Consider the following 21,845-nt stretch of genomic DNA (forward strand, 5'->3'; position numbering starts at 1 on the left):
GCCTTACCCAGTGGATGAAATCCCCCACGCAAAGTAAGGGACATACCTTAGACTGGCTCCTGTCTCAAAATGCCAATATCTCTGACATCTCGGCCACACCATGTATTTGGTCTGACCACTTTCTTATTCAAGCCAAGATTTCACTACCCTCCCCTCCTCCTAAACTTAATGCCAACCCACGCATACAGAAAATGTCTAGCAACCTTAAAAATCTTACAGCTCCAAACTTTGCCACACTGCTGTCTTCCAAACTTCAACCCCTTGACAACTTTGTTGACTCCTCGAAACTTATCAATCATCTGTCTACCAACATCAAAGAAACAGTTAACGACCTTGCCCCATTGAAAATAAAGACAATAAAGACCGAAACCACAAAGAACACCTGGTTCACTAATGAAATTCTTGTGGCCAGACAAGAAAAACGAGCCCTCGAAAGAGTCTGGAGGAAAGACCTCAACGATAACACTCTAACCAACTACAAAAAATCCATCCTTAATTAATAAAAACTCATCACAGAAGCTAAGGCCACACATTATAACGCAAAGATAGTGAATGCTCAATCCAACACTGGGGAGCTTTTCAAAATCTTAGCGGAGTTCCAAAGTCAGCCCCCAACCATTAATAATATCATTAAGGACAATAAATGGTGTCAGGGCATACATGATGCCTTTCTACTCAAGATTGATTCTCACAAAGAAAAAATAAATAGAGCTCTGGGCAATGTAACATCCCCGCAAATCCCCACAGACACTGCTCTGCCCAATACCTGCGAAAACAACATCCCTCAATTCTCCTTCACACACTACTCCGAGGATGAAGTACTCAAAATCATAAAGGACCTTAAAGACACGTCTTGCTGACGACTGCCCCACAAGCACTCTTAAGGAGTCTTTAGAAACTCTGGTTCCATGGATTACCAAACTGGTCAATCTCTCTTTTGATGAGGGCCTGGTACCGGAACTGCTTAAATCACCTTTATTGAAAAAGGAAAATCTTGATCCAGCGAACAGCGACAATTACAGGCCCATTACCAATGTGCCATATGTTCTCAAGATAATTGACAAACTTGCCTATTTACAGTTACAAGCCCATGTCGAAAAATATAACATCTTGGGTACCCGTCAGTCGGGCTATAGGGCTTGTCACGGGACTGAAACAGCAATGCTAGATCTTAAATCTACCTTAGCTAGCATAGCTGATAACAATCAAGCTGCTTTGCTCATGTTATTAGACCTCTCCGCAGCCTTCGACCTAGTTGATCACAGCTTACTGGTGTCAAGGCTCGGAAAGGTCGCCAACTGCTCCGTAATTGCATCCAGATGGATTGCTTCATTTCTGGGTCCCAGAATGGTGAGGGTCTGTGTTGGCGATAATCAATCTTCTCCAATATCTCAGACATGCAGAGTTCCTCAGGGCTCCTGTCTATCGCCTCTGCTTTTCAATCTTTATATTCGTCCCCTTCTTGACCTCTTAAACAAATTAGGAGTGCAATACACGAACTACGCTGATGACACTCAGGTGGTCATACAGCTAAGTGGCGCCTATAGCAGCGATACAGTAACCATCAATAAAATATACAAAGCCATACAAGACTGGATGGCCTGCAATTCTCTTGCCCTGTACGACAAAAAAACTGAACTCCTCATCGTGGCATCTAAAAACACCCGGGCGAAACTCGACTCCAACTATGCTAGTTTCCATATTGCCGACAATACCATTCTCGTCCAAAAGAAAGTCAAGACCCTAGCGTCGTTCTTGACGAAGAACTTTCTATGAAGTCCCATGTCCCCAGCATTAAATCTAGCTGCGGTCTTATAAATAAAAGAATAGGCTATATTCGACCATTCATCTCGGAAGAAAACTGTGCCCTTCTGTCCACTGCACTGATCAATTCTAGATTGGATTATTGCAACAGCCTCCTAGCGGGCAACAGAGCCTCCAATATCCAATCATTACAAGTGGCTCAGAATAATGCTGTTCGTAATATCTTCAATCAGTCCCGTCGTACACACATTTCCATCTTTAGGAAAAAACTTCATTGGCTTCCCGTTAAACATCTGATAACGCACAAGATATTGACCACGACCCACAAATGCCTCAGCCTCTGTAGCCCCACTTATTTGTCCGCCCGCATTAGCATTAAATCTAACGCGAGGAACCTTCGTTCATCCTCTGCCACTATTCTCAAGCATCCAAAATACAGGACAGCCAAATTTGGAGGTACCACTCTTGACGCTCAAGGTCCCCTTCTATGGAACAAACTCCCAGCCCAGATGCAGCAGATCCAGGACTACACTGCATTCAAACGTGCTGTAAAAACCCACTACTTCAATCTAGAATAACTCTTTGACACCTCTTTCTTCTTTGTCATGTGTGTTTGTTTGTTTGTTCAGTTTTATGTGCGCCCTGAGGCCTACGGGCATGTTGGCGCATTACAAGAATTAAAATAAATAATAAATAAATAAATAATGACGCACAACGGCGGGAGACTGGGAGGTAGTTATGGCGCCTCCATGTGGTAGCAGAAGTTAGAAGAGAGCAGAGACGCTGGGGCCACCACCATGTACCGAATGGATGCTGGTCCTGGGAGGGTCTCTGCAGTTTGAGACCTTGATTGCAGAGGTTGTCCTGCAAGAAGTGTTGGGATTGGCGGCTTTCCCCCTGAGGATCACAGCTGCAGATGTCACACAGCAAAAAGCGCACAATTTGAAGGCTTTCCCAATTGTTAGTTGGACACCAGCGGCAGGCGAGCACTGTAGAGCCGTAGGACCAAGGAGAGTTCCTTTGTCAACTGGCCTGGGTTGCAAGACGCAGAGGAAGAGAGGGTGCTGGGCCGCGCAGGAAAGCAGGAAAAGAGGACCTGGAAGCAGCAAGGGGAAGGACGCGTACCCCAGAACCGGTAAGTTCACGAGTCGATGGTGACACCGGAGAACTCCGTAACTGCCCGCTGGTCAAGTCCAGGTACTTTAATTACAAACAGAATATAAACAGAGTGAAGTGTAGAAAGAGGTTTTCTTTCAATACCGAACTGACATAAAGCAGATTAATTATCCTTTTGTAAACCAAACTGACTAAAAACGAAGCAAGTGGCTGAAGCAGAATTTAACAATCAGACCAGAAGGGTATGATTGTATCTTTGTGGGGCACATTAAAGACCAGCACCCAGAGAGGTCAATAACCTGAGAAACTGATACGAACAACTATTGCCAAAACCAAAAGAAACTCATGCCAAGGCAAGATATAAAGAACCAACATTGCCAAAGCCAGGAGAGGAACATTAAGAACTCAAGTGTTTGTAAAACATATTGCTATATGCAAAGGAGGTCCTAAGAGGAAGTAGCTTAAACCTACATTGCCAAAGCCAAAGAAGTATAAGAGAGAGAATTTTGTCAGCATTTGGTGAATGCGGAAGTGGTGAGACAAGAGCGGCAGGAAGGCTGCCCTTCTGATAAAAGGCATTCATGAGGAGTGTAACGTAACCTGCATTGCGTGTGGCAATCACAAGTGTGCAATAAATGGCACCAGTGTGTTTCATGTCTCCCCAGCAGAAATACTTAAATTTTATGTTGTAGAGCAAAAGACATTGTTAACCTGTTTGAAGCTAACCTTTACCACAAAAGTACATATAGTCACTGGTTTTCTTCTGTCCTGGCAGGAGAGTACACCAGGGCCGAGACCTTTTTTTTAGTAGAAGGCCTAGCAGGTGAGTGGACTAGGTGGAAGTTATTGTGATGTGGTTAAAAGTCTTGAAGAAGATGAACTATTACAGAATCATCCTGACAAATTAATATCGCTGAAGCAAGTGCTTTGTGAACTGTTCCAGAATCATCTAATATTGTCAAAACAAGTGTGTGGGAACTGTTGCAGAACTAACCTGACAAAGACATATTTTGTTAATCCTAATGAACTATGGAAATATCCTGGGTTTATGAAAATAAGTTGTTTTGAGCTTTTTGTCACAAGTGGAACGTGGAAAACCTTGTTGAATATTTTTGAACTGTTAGTGGAATTCAAGTTGGAACTTTTTGTTGTCAAGTTGGAACCAAAAGTACTGAATTGGAACTTTCTTGCAAGACAGGATTTCCTTATCCTTTTGGAACTGTTGAATAGAATCCTGCTTGAATCTGGGGAAGGCAAATTCACCCAGATTATAAGGAGAGACAGTTATCAGCTTGTGAACATAACCCTTATATCCGTTATATTGGAACTGCCATCAGTTACCTTGTTGAGTTATTGTATGTATAAGTGTGAGGGACAGAAACCTTTTGTTAAAGTGTTTCCTTTAGTTTATTTTAGGCAGAGGAATCCTCCTCAGGGTAGGGATAGTGAGGCATGTATCCAACCCTTTGAGTTAATAAAATGGCATCCTTTGAAAAATCCTCAAGTGGTCTGCATCACATTCCTGACCTCTCACATATGGTGTCAGGGCTGGGATGTGATTCAGTGGATGCAAACTTGGAATCCATGAAAATTAAAACTTGGGGCTTTATTATGAAAATAATCATTCAAACCACAGAGGCAGATGAGTTTGTTTTACATGACAAACCACAAGACACAATTTTCAAATTCAAACAACAAATAATGACCAAAACTGCTTTCCACCTAGACCAGCAAAAACCTTTTTCCTGCGAAGAGCCATTATCAAATCTAAACAGAATTCCAGATTAGAATGTGAAATCCATAGCCCACTGTAAAGTAGAGATGATTTTTATTAAACCTGCATGCACACTAAGGTACAAACAAGGGGAATTTATAAATCTGCATGTAGTGGGCTTTTATAAATTCATTCAGACTGCAGCCAGCAATTTCTGCAGTGAATTTCAGGTGGCTGGGAAAATCTAGTTCTGCGAGTACATCTAGGCTCAATGCTTGTATCTTGTTCTTGTAATGTTTCCTGTCACTACTTGTGATCTTGCCTATACCTTGTCTGGCCTGTATCCGGTAGAAATTTCACCCAAGTGCTGTGTACTTACTTTATGTGATATGCCACCACTTTGCCTTACCTGCATTTAGTCGAACTGTATCTAAGCGCTGTGCATCTCTCATTGTGCTGCCCACCTGCGACCTTGCCTCTACCCTGCCTGCCTGCTCTTGATAGTATTTATGCCTAGGCGCTGGGACCCTGTTGCCATAACTGTTCCCACATGTTTGCACATTGCATTTTAGCCCATACTTATACCGATTGTTACCATACTGATTTGGCCCCCACTTAGAAAATCGAATCTAGGCATTGTAATTGGTTGAATTGTTGCCCATTGCTGCCATACTGATTCTGCCCCCACCTAGAAAATCGAATCTAGCATTGTAATTGGTTGAATTGTTGCCCATTGCTACCATACTGATTCTGCCCACACCTAGAAATGCATATCTAGCCATTGTAATTTGTGAACTGCTGCCCATTGTATCCTACCACCATTAGCATTTGCCTGCCCCCACTCAGAAATTGTTTCTAGGCACTGTATTCTGCTGAAGTGTGACCCACTGCGACCTGCCTCCACTCAGCACTAATCGCACAATCTCCCGGTCATATACTATCACACACCAGCTGCTCGCATACACACAGCGACTCTCCTCTATCATGCTGCCCAAGAGCCCACCTCCCTATCAGAACACAGACCCACTCTCACAACCCAAATTCACAAATAGAAATGCCAGATTAAGCTCCTGCACTGCACCACTACCCCCACCAAGTTGAGCAACTGCACTGCCCTTCTCCCCTCACCACTCCAACCTGCTTCTACTCTACATCGCACTAAGTCCCCCATTACCACACAAAACAAAACCATCAAAGGCACACAATACCCACCTCTTAAATGTGCACTACTGAACGTCCGCTCCCTACCTGCACATGCCCTCGAGATAAATGATCTTCTTTCCACACTTAATCTGGACCTACTATGCATCACCGAAACCTGGCTCCATGATGCCTCCTGCCCAGCCATCGCCCTTGCACTACCCACAGGCTACTCCATCTTTAGGCAAGATAGACCTGATAAGATTGCAGGGGGAGTCGCCATTATCCACAAAGACTCACTGTCCATCAGACTAGGGTGGAAATGCTGATATCCTATCAGCCAAGCTTACGCTCTCCCCCAATAACTTAATAAATATCCACATCCTATACAGACCTCCCAGACTCCCAGCAGACTTCCAAGAGCACCTCTCCCATCTACACAGCAACAACATTAAAAAGTCATCCAAAATCCTTCTACTAGGAGACCTTAATCTAGGATATAATGATCACAAAGATAAATCTGCTACGACTCTAGTGAAAGAACTCGCTGATTTAGGATTCATCCAAGGAGTCCTCACCCCCACTCATTCCAAAGGCCGCACCCTAGACTGGGGCTTGGACCACAACTGTGCATCCCACATTACCTCAAATACTCCCCTCCCATGGACGGACCACACGTGCATCGAATTCCTCATCCCCACCAACCCTAAACCTAAGAATCTCACCTACGCACCACCTGCCACAACAAGAAGTTCAAAAAAACTCAACGCAGACAACTTCCGTCCCCACCTCAAAAACCCCTGCCTAGCACCACCTTTCTCTCAGGACCCAAACATACTATCAGCTATCTTTAATGATACTCTCACCAATGCCATAAATTCTATAGCCCCTCTTGAAAACAAAAAAGAGAAAAAAATCATTCCACTGCAACTCTTGGTTCTCCAAACCCTGCGATCTCAAAAGCGTCAGTCGCTATACAATTGGCAAAAAGACCCAGCGACCTAAATAAGAACCTTTTCAGACAAATAGCCCTCCAATATAAAAAAGCCATCTTAGCAGCAAAATCTAACTCCTTCAATGATAGGATCTCAAAGGCCAACTCCCAAGCTAAAGAATTATTCACAATCTCCAATGAATTAGTCACTCCTCCAGCTACCACTGACGAGATAACTAAAGACAAAGCCGGGTGCTCTAGCATTCAGTCCACCATGCTCAACAAAATAACACTCCTCCAGAACAAAATCCAAAACCATTGCAAAGCCCTCCCAAATCAAAATACCAACCGCCCTTCACAAGACAAGTGAAGTAATTTCAATCACGCTCAATTCACTTCCAGAGACGTCGCTGAACCGGAGGTCCTTAATCTCATAAAAAACCTCAAATCGTCTCTTTGCAAAGCAGACATCTGCCCTCCCAAACTCATCAAGGAATGCGCTAATGACCTAGCTCCCCTGATTACTGCATATTATTATCGCATCCTTCCAAACAGGAACTGTCCCAGACAATCTAAAGGAAGCATGAGTAAGGCCACTCCTAAAAAAGGCCACGCTTGACCCAACGCAACCCAACAACTACAGACCGATAACGACAGTCCCGTTCCTCTTAAAAATCCTGAACAAAGCAGCTCACAACCAGATCCGATCATACATAGAAGTTAACTCCATACTAGGCAAAAGACAATCCAGCTTCCGTGTCGGGCACGGAACAGAATCTGCCTTATTAGACCTAAAAAATAAAATCTCACAGATCATGGTCAAAGGCAAACCTGCACTGCTCCTCCTACTCGATCTATCAGCTGCATTTGACCTGGTAGATCACCAAACACTTACCACTCACCTCACCCATGCAGCAAATTTCTCTAAACAAGCAGCATCCTGGATCACATCCTTCCTTGAAGGAACGGCCATGAAGGTCTACTCGGACACCGCAAACACAGACCCTACCACCATCAACTGCGGTGTCCCCCAAGGATCTTGTACAGCCCCCACCCTCTATAACCTCTTCACAAAACCCCTTTTCGACCTACTGGACTCTATGGGTTTTGCATATACCAACTATGCAGAGCGACACTCAAGTACGTATACCTCTATCTGGACTCTATCACCAAGACGCCACGTCCCTTCACAACATCTATACCACTATCTAGGCTTGGATGGCAATCAATGGCCTGTGTCTTAACGGGGAGAAGACTGAAATCCTCATCCTTGGCCTACCAAATACAATAACAAATCTAAGCCCCCAATATGCTAACTTCAACATAGACAATTCTACCATCGCTGATTCATCCTCTGTCAAGACTCTAGGTGTTCACATTGACGCAAATCTATCGATGAACAAACAAGTCAGTGCCATAGCCTCTGCATCTGCATTTAGCACCAAACTCATCAATGCCATTAAACCCTACCTACCCACCCCCAACCGCTTGGCCATAGCTAGAGCAACTATAGGCGCCAAACTCGACTATTGCAATGCTCTCCTAGCTGGCAACTCCGCCAAAAACATTCACAGACTGCAAACCACAAAAAACAATGCACTTAGAGACATGATGAGCCTCCCTAGAAGAGACCATGGGCCTCATTACACGGTAGGCGGTAGCCATGGCCCTATTAGCGCCATGGCTACCCCCTACCGCCGTCGAAGTCCGGGTTCCCGGAATAGGGACTTACCGGTCTATTCCGACCTTTGCGGGACTGGTAAGTCCCCATTCCGGGAACCATTCCCCATTCCCATTTGAGCCCCCATAGGGCTCAATGGGAATGGTGAAGGAGCTTATAACGGTACCGCAATTTGCAGTATTAGCTCTGAGGTCCCTCTGAGCGGGAACCGTCCATAACTCCTGGGCAGACCACACGTTAAGGACGGGACCCGCTGAGGGACCTCGTAGTAGGGCGGTAGGGGATTACCGGCACCGGTGCCCTTACCGGTGCCGGTAATCCCCTACCGCCTACTGTGTAATGAGGCCCCGTATATCCCACGCCAGACATGAAGCACGTTGGCTCCAGGTCAAAAACTGTATCACTCTGAAAATCCTCACCATCACACACAGATGCATCAATAAAACTGCCCCAACATACCTATCTGAAGCATTATCCAGGACCTCTTCCACACGCCCCACCGGAGCTCAGTACTCCAACCAGCTACACATGCCACGCATAAGGAGAGCTACCGCTGGAGGTCTAGACTTCTCCTTTATTGCACCAAAAATCTGGAACTCTCTCCCAGCCATCCTTAGAGCTGAAACCTCCATCTCTGTCTTCCGCAACAACCTCAAGGCCACTTTCCTCAATTAGCATTGCTACATCCTCCTCCACTTTGGCTATCCTTATTGTAATATGGCACAAATGTATATAACTATATTGTAACCTGTATATTTACTACCAATGTCTATATAACTATATTGTACCCTGTATATATATTGCTAATGACTATGTAACTAAGCTTTGTACTGTAACAAGTGCCACGATGACCTCGGAATGTTGTACGCTATATAAATACGAATAAAACAAAACAAATAAAACAAGGATTAAGAGTTGGGAGGGGGAACGATGATTAACCAAGCAGATAGTTAACCGGTGAACAGGACACAATGTTTATGACTTAGTAGCTCTGCAGGGAATAGATGTAATCTCTTTTAGTACATTGAACTCTTTCAGAGGGCCCGGCCATTTGGTTTGGGCAGTAATAGATACAAGGTAAAGTGGCACCCGAGACCACAGTGTCAGATACTCAATTGTTTTCTCAGGGTGAAACTTGAAGCTGTGCGTGTTAAAATTGTAGTCATTTAGATTAGAATGTTTCAATGAAGCCAGTTAGCCGGGGCGGATGAGATGGCTATCGTCAGTTCAAAGAGAACTTGTTTACTCAGCTTTTCCTCATGTTGCTCGAAGAATCCATGTGAACCATGTGCAATTATATCTACGGTTAAAGGGACCAGGCCAGTTGTTACTAGTAATGAATTATTTTTGTATGTGAATGTTTTATTATGTCACAATGTCACAACCTACCACGGATGAATCCCAAGAAGGGGTGTGCTATGACTACGATCTGAAGATGGTAGGTGGTTAAGATAGTTGATGACCAAAGAGAATGGAAGAATTTGAGGAAGATGGGATATCTTTGTGTATGTCTTGTACAATCATGTGTAGGGGGTGATTTGTAATAAAATATATGAAAGTGTTTAACTCTTGCAAAAATGTATATAATGTATCAACTTATTTGGTTTGATTAGACTTTGGTTAGTTTGGCTCAATAGAGTAATCTAGCTGCTCCCCAGATGATTGTACAATCAACTTGCTTTACGTACAAAACATTCACTTGTTCCTCAGATGGTGGGCCCGCATTGGGTCAAGGGGATTAGGGACCCGCCCCTACACCCCCATCACCTCTTGAAGCCTGTAAGGTCACAAGACTGGTGGAAGTAGCAGGGACCTCGCTTGGTTGAGTCTGTTTGCCCCCCCGACCTCTCTGGAGGTATCATATCCTCGGTCTGAGGTAATGTGTTCAGAAGTGTGGGGATTGTGCAGGATTTTGGAACAGGGATATTAGAGTTAGCGCCTTCCTGATCAGCCATTGACTTCTTTGGATGTTTCTCAGTCTTATTTCCACTGTGTCAACACTGTCAGTTTCGTCACTCAAATCAGACAGGTAACTTCTTTCCTCACCTGATATTTCTGGACTTGAGGCAGACTCCCTGTTCCTTCCTTTCTTCTTTCCAGTAGATTGTTTATTTTTGCAGAGATATGGCCTACCTCAAAGGGAGGTCACTATGCCTGCCTGGATAACTGGTGGGCTATTGGCACCTTTCCCGAGATAGCCAAGTAGGGGAAAAGCCTGGGCAGGCAGAAAACCCCCTGGGAGTTATGCACAGACGAGACATGCAATCCGAGATCCAGTAAACCACGAGAGATCAGAGGAAATCCTTGTGAGGCGAAATCCAATGGGAGTCCAAGTTCAGAAGAGAGACCAGAGAACTGGTGATCTGAAGGACTAACGATTGCCCAAGGAGAAGGAAGCCAAGCACATGGATGAATCGCAGCCAGTGGCTCCGGTCAAGTGCTGTTGGAATGAGCAGAACAGCCTGGGAGAAAAGGGAGAGAGAGCAGCGGCGGTTTGGAGGAGTAAGAAATGAGCTCCGCCTTCGCAAGTGGCAAGGACAAGCAAGAAGGGGGAGCATAAAAGAAGAAAGCCAAGCCATGGCAAAGCGGTAAGCAAAGAGGGAGCGAAGGAACCTAGTACAGCATCTCAACCGTAAGGCAAGAAAGCATGGATTGCAATGCACCGACCTCCGAATTCGGAGTGATTAAACGAACGGCGGTGGTGGCCATCTTGGAAAAGACTAGACCGCAAGGTAACGTGATGTGCTTGTTCAATAAGCGCCAGGACATACCGCACGTGACACACTGGAAGTACGATTATGCAAGACCTCCATCGTTAGGCTGAGTTCACTCAGCATCAAAGTGTGGGCACATACTCCACTTCTACTCCCATCCGAGACCAGTAGAAATGGGCACAGAGCCTCTGCTTAGTCTTCTTGGTACCAAGATGACCAGCTAAAGGCACCTCATGCGCCAACTGCAGTAGGAAGGGCCTGTAACCCTGGGGTACCACCAACCTCTTGAGGGCTCCAGGTTCAGGCTTAGTGGGCTCACTAACAAGGAGCTCACCCTCTCAATAGATCTGGAATGTCCAAGGACAGGAAGCTTTGCTGTCTTGTCACTAATCATGAGTGTGACTAAGGCTACAGGCGATAATTTGGGAGGCCCACCAGCTAACCTGGTGGTTCTCAGAGGAGCACCTATATAGTCCTCTGGCTTGAGCAGGGTCCTGTCCACCACTGTGATGCTCGCCCCAGTGTCTCTCAAACCAGTAGAAGGCTGGCCATTCAAGAGGACACTTCTCAAAAACCTACGGATGTTCTGTGGGATAGTTGTCAGTACGTCTGCGTACTGGTCCCAGGCCCCAAGAGACACTAGGGAAATCTCTACAGGAGCACCGAATGTGATCCGGTAGAGGAGGGGAGGACAGTGGCCTCCACCTCAGGTACGGAGGAGGGGTAGGTCAGGCTGACAGCCTGGACTCCAAGTGCCTTACACTTGGGGTCACTCCTTCTGTGATCCAGAGCCCCACAATCCCAACAAGTGCCGGGAGTGTGGGGACCGGTACTGGAACCACTGGGACCCTGCTTGGCAGCAGGCAGACCACTACTTTTACTCCCACCCACAACAGACTTATCCCCACTAGATTTTTGGGTCTTAGGAGAGGAAGGTTTTGGTTTACCCGACTGTGATTGCTTTTGGGACGCCTCAGCTTTCTGAGAGGTCCCCTTTTCTTTGTCCTTGTCCTTCCCACTGGAGTCTTTAGGGGACACCCGGTGAGAGACCCACTTGTCATCCAGCCTGGCCAGCTTAAAGGGATCTAAAATGTTCTGGCCAGCAACATACTGACGCAGCTCTGGTGAACAGGCTTCCGAAAAATGCCCAAAATACAAAAGGTGGGACCATTCAACAAACGTTTTCACTTTGTAACCATCAATCCACCCTATCACGTTCAAATGTGCAGCACTCACCAGTCAACCCAAGACACATTCTCTCTTTTCTTAAAATACCTGGACCTTCTAAGGTATTGGGTAGGTGTCTTGCCAAACTTGGCATTTGAAGCAGACTTCATACACTCATACTGACCCCTTTCTTCAACACTCAGTTTCAGAATACAGTCATACCCAGTCTGAGGCAATCTGCTTAACAAACACTTAGCCCAATCTCTCCTATCAACATCATGAATTGCACAAGCCATCTCAAATGCTTCAATCCATTGGAGTATATCAGAACCCTACACATACACACCAACCAAATCTTCCATAAACTTGGTTGCTGGGGACCTGACACTCTCAACTGGTTTGCCTGAAGTCTCCACTCTAGCTCTCTCCAGTTGAATTTTCTGGTGCTCAGTGTCCCTATCCTTGAGTGTCACTTGCTGTGCCAACTCCTCTTTCTTTAACTCTGCTTCTGTTTCCAACTCTTTGTATTGAAAAGCTAACTGTTCCCGTTGAAGCTCCAATTTTAAAAGTTCAATCTTCAGGGCTTCCCCCTGAAGAGCAGTGCTGGGGTTCGGAACAGAGGTGGCAGGAGTGGTAGCATTCCCAGAATCAGATTCAATGGCAACCGCAGGGGCAGGGTCTTCAATGGTTGCATCCCCCCCGTCAAGAGCTTCACAATCAGTATGGTAGTCCACCAGGGCAGCTATCAGATCAGCCCTAGACTTATCCTCAAAGTCTAACTCCCTGGCTTCACAAGCACTCTGGAGAGCCTCTAAACTCATCCAAGTCAATTTACCATTTGCAATAGATTCCATTGACTGTAATGACCTTATCCTGTACACAACTAAACCTCAATTTAACAAAGTGTAGATATTATTGTAAGTGGCAAGGTTATACACTGATTCTTAAAACCATAAGCATCCCACCGCTGCCACCAGTGTAAAGGACCGGTGAGGGGAGTTTGTACTCCTGCTCTCTATACAGCAAGGAGAGGCACAGAGGACCCCAGCCAAAATTCTCTATATGGTAAAACATGGGTGAGCAATCAAGGCCTAGCTTCTCAGGAGCTGATGCAGACTGGTTCTTAAGTACAGTGTAGTCCCCAAGCCCCCACAAAGGAATGTCCACACACTGCATTAGTTAAAACATAGTCTTTATATAATTAAGGTTCACGATTATATACACTATCACGATAACTCACTTTGTACTCGGTTAATCTAAAATGGCAAATATATACAGTTCTCACTGGTACCACAATTACAATTAGATCTCTTTAAAGTGCATCAACTGTACGGTTAAATGTCACTCAAATCAGTTCATAAAGGAAACCAACAGTAGACATAGGAGGAAAGCAGTTGGTTAGAACAATAGGCAGAATACTGGCCCGATACCTAAACAGAGGTCTGTGTGGAGATCCCCCCCCCACCTGGGCAACCTGTAAGGTAAAGATATACTACAAGCCCAGTCCATATATTGTTCACAAGAGTTTTTCCAATAGTTCAGCAACCCCAAAGCACCTGGTGGTGTAGAGTTCCTCGTCGGGAAATCAACGGCCCTTCTTGAGTGCACCCCCTTTAAGGCGGGAGCCACGGCTCGTCAAACGTCCGGTGAAGAAAGAGGGTGAACTACCTTGGAGAAGTGGCAGCTTCGTTCCTAGCGGTGCTCGTCATTTTTCCAGCCTGTCCCACAGTCTCTGTCATATAACTGAATCAAAACCTTTGGAAAGATCTATAAAAGCAGATACACAGTTTATGCTTGTTGTGCAACAATGTGTTCCTGATCAAATGCACAGTGCCCAGATATTATGAAGCACACTCATCCCTTTCCTGAACCCAGTCTGCTGGCTCTTAAGAATATGTGTTCCTGTGCTCAGAGATTAAACTTTTCTTAAAAAGATAAGGAGAAAACATTTTGGACGACAAATCGGTAAGAGCCAACAAATGATAGTTCTCATGAGTCAATTTTAAACCCTGTTTATGCACCGGGATAAGGATGTCTTGTCTCCAACTCAAATGAATGGGGCCCAGAATGATAATGTTGGGAAACCTCATATATAGAAGATTAGCCCATCAAATAGGATTATTCTTAACAACACTGGCTAGCGCACCAGGGCCTGTAGCCCGGGAAGATTTCCATGTATTTATAATTCATACAATGTCGTCAATAGTAAAGGGAAACCATGAGGAGAACTCCTTAGAATCCAGATCAGAAAATGTGCCAAGATGCAATTGTTCCTGCCATACAAATTCCTTATTAAAATATATAATGGGTCTGATTCATGGAATATTGCGCAGACATCCCACAAATCCTGCGCTCCAAGAATGACTCGGCACAAGCCTGCATGCAGATTTTTTTCTGCATGCTATGTGTATTCATGGAATTGTTCACGCAAAGTAACCGTGTGTGCAAGTCGCAGCCGGAATGCCCCCAACACGCCACCACGCTAAGCTAAGACAGCCAGAACCAGCTACCTTTGCGTGCTCCATGGGCACGATTACATGCACCCTAAAAACAGTGTGTGGGATCCCCCGCAAGCAGACCTGCATCTCTCGTACCCTGCACAGGGTCCCCCGTAACTGTTACCGACTCAGGTGAAACTCAGAATATCTGCGTGCAAACCCCTGCATACTGTTCCTGTACCCTGCTACTCTGCGTACGTGCACCCTTAAGTTAGATCGGAACTCTGACTGCATGCACACACCACTAAATCTGACACTCAATCTTATTTCTGCACTGTGAATCCTATGCGCAAGTGTCTGTACGCCTGCCTTTGTGTGGTGGATAGTATGAGGGCTTTGCACTGCCATTTCCCTGCTGGGAGGTTGTGTAGTCGGATCCCTGAATACGTATTGTCCGTGCAAAAGAGGGTGTGTGAATGACTGCCTATGGGCCATCCCTCATAATGCCCACATTTTACATTGTTCTGCCTCATTTTCCGAGTTCTGGCCCCTTCCCTGCCCTCACTGCAAGCCACGCCCAAGCTCTGCGTGGTGTCTCGTGCAAGGCACTCGGATGCTCGCAGAGACGTGCTTTGCCTGTGTGAAGTGCCTGCATGTTACGAAAAAGTGCAGCGCTGTCAAGGTTCTACTCACACTGCATGACTGCATGATCACTTGCAATTTCAAGGTTCTACTCACACGGCAGGACTGCATGATTACTTGCAATATCAAGACTCAGCTCACACTGCAGGACTGCATGATCACTTGCAATATCAATATTCATCTCACACTTCTGGACTGCAGGATCACTTGAAATATCAGGATTTACCTTACACCACAGGGTTGGATGATCACTTGCAATATCAAGGTTCAGCTCACACTGCAGGACTGCAGATCACTTGCAATATCAATGTTCAGCTCACACTGAAGGACTGTGGGATCACTTGCAATATCAAGGTTCTGCTCACACTGCAGGACTGCAGGATAACTTGCAGTATCAAGATTCAGCTCACACTGCAGAACTGCAGGATCACTTGCAATATCAAAGTTCAGCTCACTGCAGGACTGCAGGATCACTTGCAGTATCAAGGTTCTGCTCACGATGCAGGACTGCAGGATCACTTGCAATATCAAGGTTTTGCTCACACTGCAGGACTGCATAATCACTTGCAATATCAGGGTTCAGCTCACACTACAGGAATTCATGATCACTTGCAATATCAGGATTAAGCCCACACTGCAAGACAGCATGATCACTTGCAATATCAAGGTTCAGCTCACACTGCAGGACTGCAGGATCACTTTCAATATCAAGGTTAAGCTCACGCTGCAGGACTGCAGGATCACTTGCAATATCAAGGTTCAGCTCACACTGCAGGACTGCATGATCACTTGCAATATCAAGATTCAACTCACACTGCAGGACTGCAGGATCACTTTCAATATCAAGGTTAAGCTCCCACTGCAGAACTGAATGAGCACTTGCAAATATCAAGGATCAGCTCACACTGCAAGGCTACAGGATCACTTGCAATATCAGGATTCGGCTCACACTGCAGGACTGCAGGATCACTTGCAATATCAAGATTCACCTCACACAGCGGGACTGCATGATCACTTGCAATATCAAGATTCAGCTCACACTGCAGGATTCAATGAACACTTGCAATATCAAGATTCAGCTCACACTGTAGGACTGAATGATCACTTGCTATATCAAGGTTTTGCTCACACTACAGGACTGAATGATCACTTGCAATATCAAGGTTCAACTCACACTGCAGATTTGCAGGATCACTTGTAATATCAAGGTTCAGCTCACACTGCAGGACTGCATGATCACTTGCAATATCAAGGTTCTGCTCACACTGCAGAACGGTATGATCACTTGCAATATCAAGGTTCTGCTCATACTACAGGACTGCATGATCACTTGCAATGTCAAGGTTCTGCTCACACTGCAGGACTGCAGGATCACTTGCAATATCAAGATTCAGCTCACACTGCAGGACTGCATGATCACTTGCAATATCAAGATTCAGCTCACACTGCAGGTGTTCATAATCACTTGCAATATCAAGGTTCTGCTCACACGGTAGGACTGCATGATTACTTGCAATAGCAAGGTTCTGCTCACACTGCAGGACTGCAGATCACTTGCAATATCAATCTTCATCTCACACTGAAGGACTGTGGGATCACTTGCAATATCAAGGTTCTGCTCACACTGCAGGACTGCAGGATAACTTGCAGTATCAAGATTCAGCTCACACTGCAGAACTGCAGGATCACTTGCAATATCAAGGTTTTGCTCACTGCAGGACTGCAGGATCACTTGCAATATCAAGGTTTTGCTCACACTGCAGGACTGCATAATCACTTGCAATATCAGGGTTCAGCTCACACTACAGGGATTCATGATCACTTGCAATATCAGGATTAAGCCCACACTGCAAGACAGCATGATCACTTGCAATATCAAGGTTCAGCTGACACTGCAGGACTGCAGGATCACTTGCAATATCAAGGTTCAGCTCACAATCCAGGAATGCATTACCACTTGCAATATCAAGGTTCAGCTCACACTGCAGGACTACAGGATCACTTGTAATATCAATATTTAGCTCACACTGCAAGACTGCAGGATCACTTTCAATATCAAGGTTAAGCTCACGCTGCAGGACTGCAGGATCACTTGCAATATCAAGATTCAGCTCACACTGCAGGACTGCATGATCACTTGCAATATCAAGGTTCTGCTCACACTGCAGGACTGCAGGATCACCTGCAATATCAAGGTTCTGCTCACACTACAGGACTGCAGGATCACTTGCAATATCAGGGTTCTGCACACACTGCAGGAATGTATGATCACTTTCAATATCAAGGTTAAGCTCACACTGCAGGACTGCAGGATCACTTGCAATATCAAGGTTCAGCTCACACTTCAGGAATGCAGGATCACTTGCAATATCAAGATTCAGCTCACACTGTAGGACTGCATGATCACTTGCAATATCAAGGTTCTGCTCACACTGCAGGGCTGCAGGATCACTTGCAATATCAGGGTTCTGCACACACTGCAGGAATGTATGATCACTTGCAATATCAAGATTCAGCTCACACTGCAGGACTGCATGATCACTTGCAATATAAAGGTTCGGCTCACACTGCAAGACTTCAGGATCACTTGCAATATTAAGGTTGTGCTCACACTGCAGGACTGCAGATCACTTGCAATACCAAGGTTCCGCTCACACTGCAGAACTGCATGATCACTTGCAATATCAAGGTTCTGCTCACACTGCAGGATTGTATGATCACTTGCAATATCAAGTTTCATCTCACACTGCAGGACTACAGGATCAATTGCAATATCAAGGTTCTGCTCACACTGCAGGATTGTATGATATCTTTCAATATCAAGGTTCAGCTCACACTGCAGGACTGCAGGATCACTTGCAATATCAAGGTTCAGCTCACACTGCAGGACTGCAGGATCACTTGCAATATCAAGGTTCTTCTCACACTGCAGGACTGCAGGATCACTTGCAATATCAAGGTTCAGCTCACACTGGAGGGCTGCAGGATAACTTACAATATCAAGGTCCAGCTCACACTGCAGGACTGCAGGATCAATTGGAATATCAAGGTTCTGCTCACAATGCAGGATGGCAGGAACACTTGCAATATCAAGGTTCTACTCACACTGCAGGACTGCAGTTTCACTTGCAATATCGAGTTCTGAGGATCACCTACAGAGGTCCCCACAAGAGATCATATGGAGACTAAGGGGGTAATTCATAGAATTCAGCGCACAAGTGGCGCACGCGGCTGGCGCACAGTGTGCGCGTGTGAATCCCTGCGCCAGCCGCGTGCGCCAAAATACATTTCCGCGCACAGCGTATTCATGGATTCCAGCCACCAAAACCAGCCGTGGCGCACAGTGGCGCAGCGACCCTGCTGCAGCGCCAGTTACGCCCCCAAGAACACCCCTTGCGCAGGGAAAAGCCATCAAAATTCCCAATCCAGCGCAAAGGGCTGCGCTAACCCCGTTCCAGCACGGCAAGCGTGGTACGTGTATCACTGGGGTGCGCGGGAAGTTCCTCACGTTATTTCAGCTGGGTACGTGTATTTCAGGGGTGCGCGGGAAGTTCCACACGCGAATGTCCTGTGTACGTGTATTTCGGGGTGCGCGGAAAGTTACACACGTGAATTCAGCAGGGTGCGTGTATTACTGGGGTGCGCGGAAAGCTCTACACGCGATTCCATCAGGGTACGTGTATGTCAGGGCTGCGCTGGAAGTTCCACACGCGAATGTCCTGGGTACGTGTATTTCGGGCTGCGCGGAAAGTTACACACGTGAATTCAGCAGGGTACGTGTATTACCGGGGTGCGCGGGAAGTTTCACACGCAATTGGCCCTGTGCGAGCATGGTACGTGTATTTCAGGGGTGCGCGGGAAGTTTCACACGCGATTTCAGCTGGGTACGTGTATATCAGGGGTGCGCTGGAAGTTCCACACACGAATGTCCTGGGTACGTGTATTTCGGGATGCGCGGGAAGTTACACACGTGAATTCAGCAGGGTACGTGTATTTCAGGGGTGCGTGGAAAGTTCTACACGCGATTCCATCAGGGTACGTGTATATCAGGGGTGTGCTGGGAAGTTACACACGTGAATTCAGCAGGGTACGTGTATTTCAGGGGTGCGCTGGAAGTTCCACACGCGAATGTCCTGGGTACGTGTATTTTGGGGTGCACGGGAAGTTTCACACACAATATCAGCAGGGTACGTGTATTTCAGGGGTGCGCGGAAATTTCTACATGTGATTCCATCAGTGTACGTGTATATCAGGGGTGCGCTGGAAGTTACACACGTGAATTCAGCAGGGTACGTGTATTTCAGGGGTGCGCTGGAAGTTCCACACGCGAATGTCCTGGGTCCGTGTATTTTGGGGTGCGCGGGAAGTTTCACACGCGATATCAGCAGGGTACGTGTATTTCAGGGGTTCCGTGGAGTACTACACATGAATTGGCCGTGTGGGTCCTCCCAGGTGTTCGCTCCACAACCTCCACAGCCCCTGCAGGCAGCCCACACCACGGGGGACTACTCTGCACCCCCACTCATGTCCCCCAGCACCCCCACCCCCCGGTACTGTGGGGCACCCTCCACCAGGCCCCCAACTCATGTCCCCCTGCACCCCCACCCCCCAGCAGTGCAGGGCACCCTCCACCAGGCCCCCAACTCATGTCCCCGTGCCCCCCACCCCCCAGCACTGTGGGGCACCCTCCACCAGGCCCCAACTCATGTCTCCCTGCACCCCCACCCCCCAGCACTGTGTGGCACCCTCCATCAGGCCCCAACTCATGTCCCCCCTGCACCCCCACCCCCCAGCACTGTGGGGCACCTTCCACCAGGCCCCAACTCATGTCCCCCTGCACCCCCACCCCCCAGCACTGTGTGGCACCTGCCAGCAGGCCCCCACTCATGTCCAACTCATGTCCCCCTGCACCCCCACCCCCCAGCACTGTCGGGCACCCTCCACCAGGCCCCCACACATGTCCCCCTGCACCCGCACCCCCCAGCACTGTGGGGCACCCTCCACCAGGCCCCCAACTCATGTCCCTCTGCACCCCCACCCCCCAGCACTGTGGGGCACCCTCCACCAGGCCCCAACTCATGTCCACCTGCACCCCCACCCCCCAGCACTGTGGGGCACCCTCCACCAGGCCCCAACTCATGTCCCCCTGCACCCCCACCCCCCAGCACTGTGGGGCACCTGCCAGCAGGCCCCCACTCATGTCCAACTCATGTCCCCCTGAACCCCCAGCACTGTGGGGCACCCTCCACCAGGCCCCCAACTCATGTCCCCCTGCACCCCCACTCCCCAGCACTGTGGGGCACCCTCCACCAGGCCCCAACTCAGGTCCCCCTGCACCCCCATCCCCCAGCACTGTGGGGCACCCTCCACCGGCCCCCACACATGTCCCCCTGCACCCGCACCCCCCAGCACTGTGGGGCACCTGCCAGCAGGCCCCCACTCATGTCCAACTCATGTCCCCCTGCAACCCCACCCCCCAGCACTGTGGGGCACCCTCCACCAGGCCCCAACTCATGTCCCCCTGCACCCCCACCCCCCAGCACTGTGGGGCACCCTCCACCAGGCCCCAACTCATGTCCCCCTGCACCCCCACCCCCCAGCATGTGGGGCACCCTCCACCAGGCCCTAACTCATGTCCCCCTGCACCCCTACCCCCCAGCACTGTGGGGCGCCTGCCAGCAGGCCGCCACTCATGTCCAACTCATGTCCCCCTGCACCCCCACCCCCCAGCACTGTGGGGCACCCTCCACCAGGCCCCCAACTCATGTCCTCCTGCACCCCCACCCCCAGCACTGTGGGGCACCCTCCACCAGACCCCAACTCATGTCCCCCTGCACCCCCACCCCCCAGCACTGTGGGGCACCCTCCACCAGGCCCCCACACATGTCCCCCTGCACCCGCACCTCCCAGCACTGTGGGGCACCTGCCAGCAGGCCCCCACTCATGTCCAACTCATGTCCCTCTGCTACCCACCCCCCAGCACTGTGGGGCACCCTCCACCAGGCCCCAACTCATGTCCCCCTGCACCCCACCCCCCAGCACTGTGGGGCACCCTCCACCAGGCCCCAACTCATGTCCACCTGCACCCCCACCCCCCAGCACTGTGGGGCACCTGCCAGCAGGCCCCCACTCATGTCCAACTCATTTCCCCCTGCACCGCCACCCCCCAGCACTGTGGGGCACCTGCCAGCATGCCCCCACTCATGTCCCCCAGCCAACATGTCATCACAATCTAGATCCCTGGCCCCTATGGTAAGCCTCCAAATGCCAAACACCCACCCGAGTATTGCATCCACCCACTTAGAAATGGCAATAACATGATAGAACCCCAATTGCAAGTTTGGAAATGAACACATGTCCCTCACATACACCCAATGGGTGTCAGTGAATCTCAAAAGCCATATCATGATATGCATGAAACCAATGAGATGATACTACACATTGAAGTTTGATCAAAAAATATGTATTAAAAGAAACATAAATTGAATCAAAAATAAACAAACAAAAATGGGAATTAAAAAAAATAAAAAGCAGC

This window comes from Ambystoma mexicanum, chromosome 4q, assembly GCF_040938575.1.
Source record: "Ambystoma mexicanum isolate Mex_15411 chromosome 4q, UKY_AmexF1_1, whole genome shotgun sequence".
Classification (NCBI taxonomy): domain Eukaryota; kingdom Metazoa; phylum Chordata; class Amphibia; order Caudata; family Ambystomatidae; genus Ambystoma; species Ambystoma mexicanum.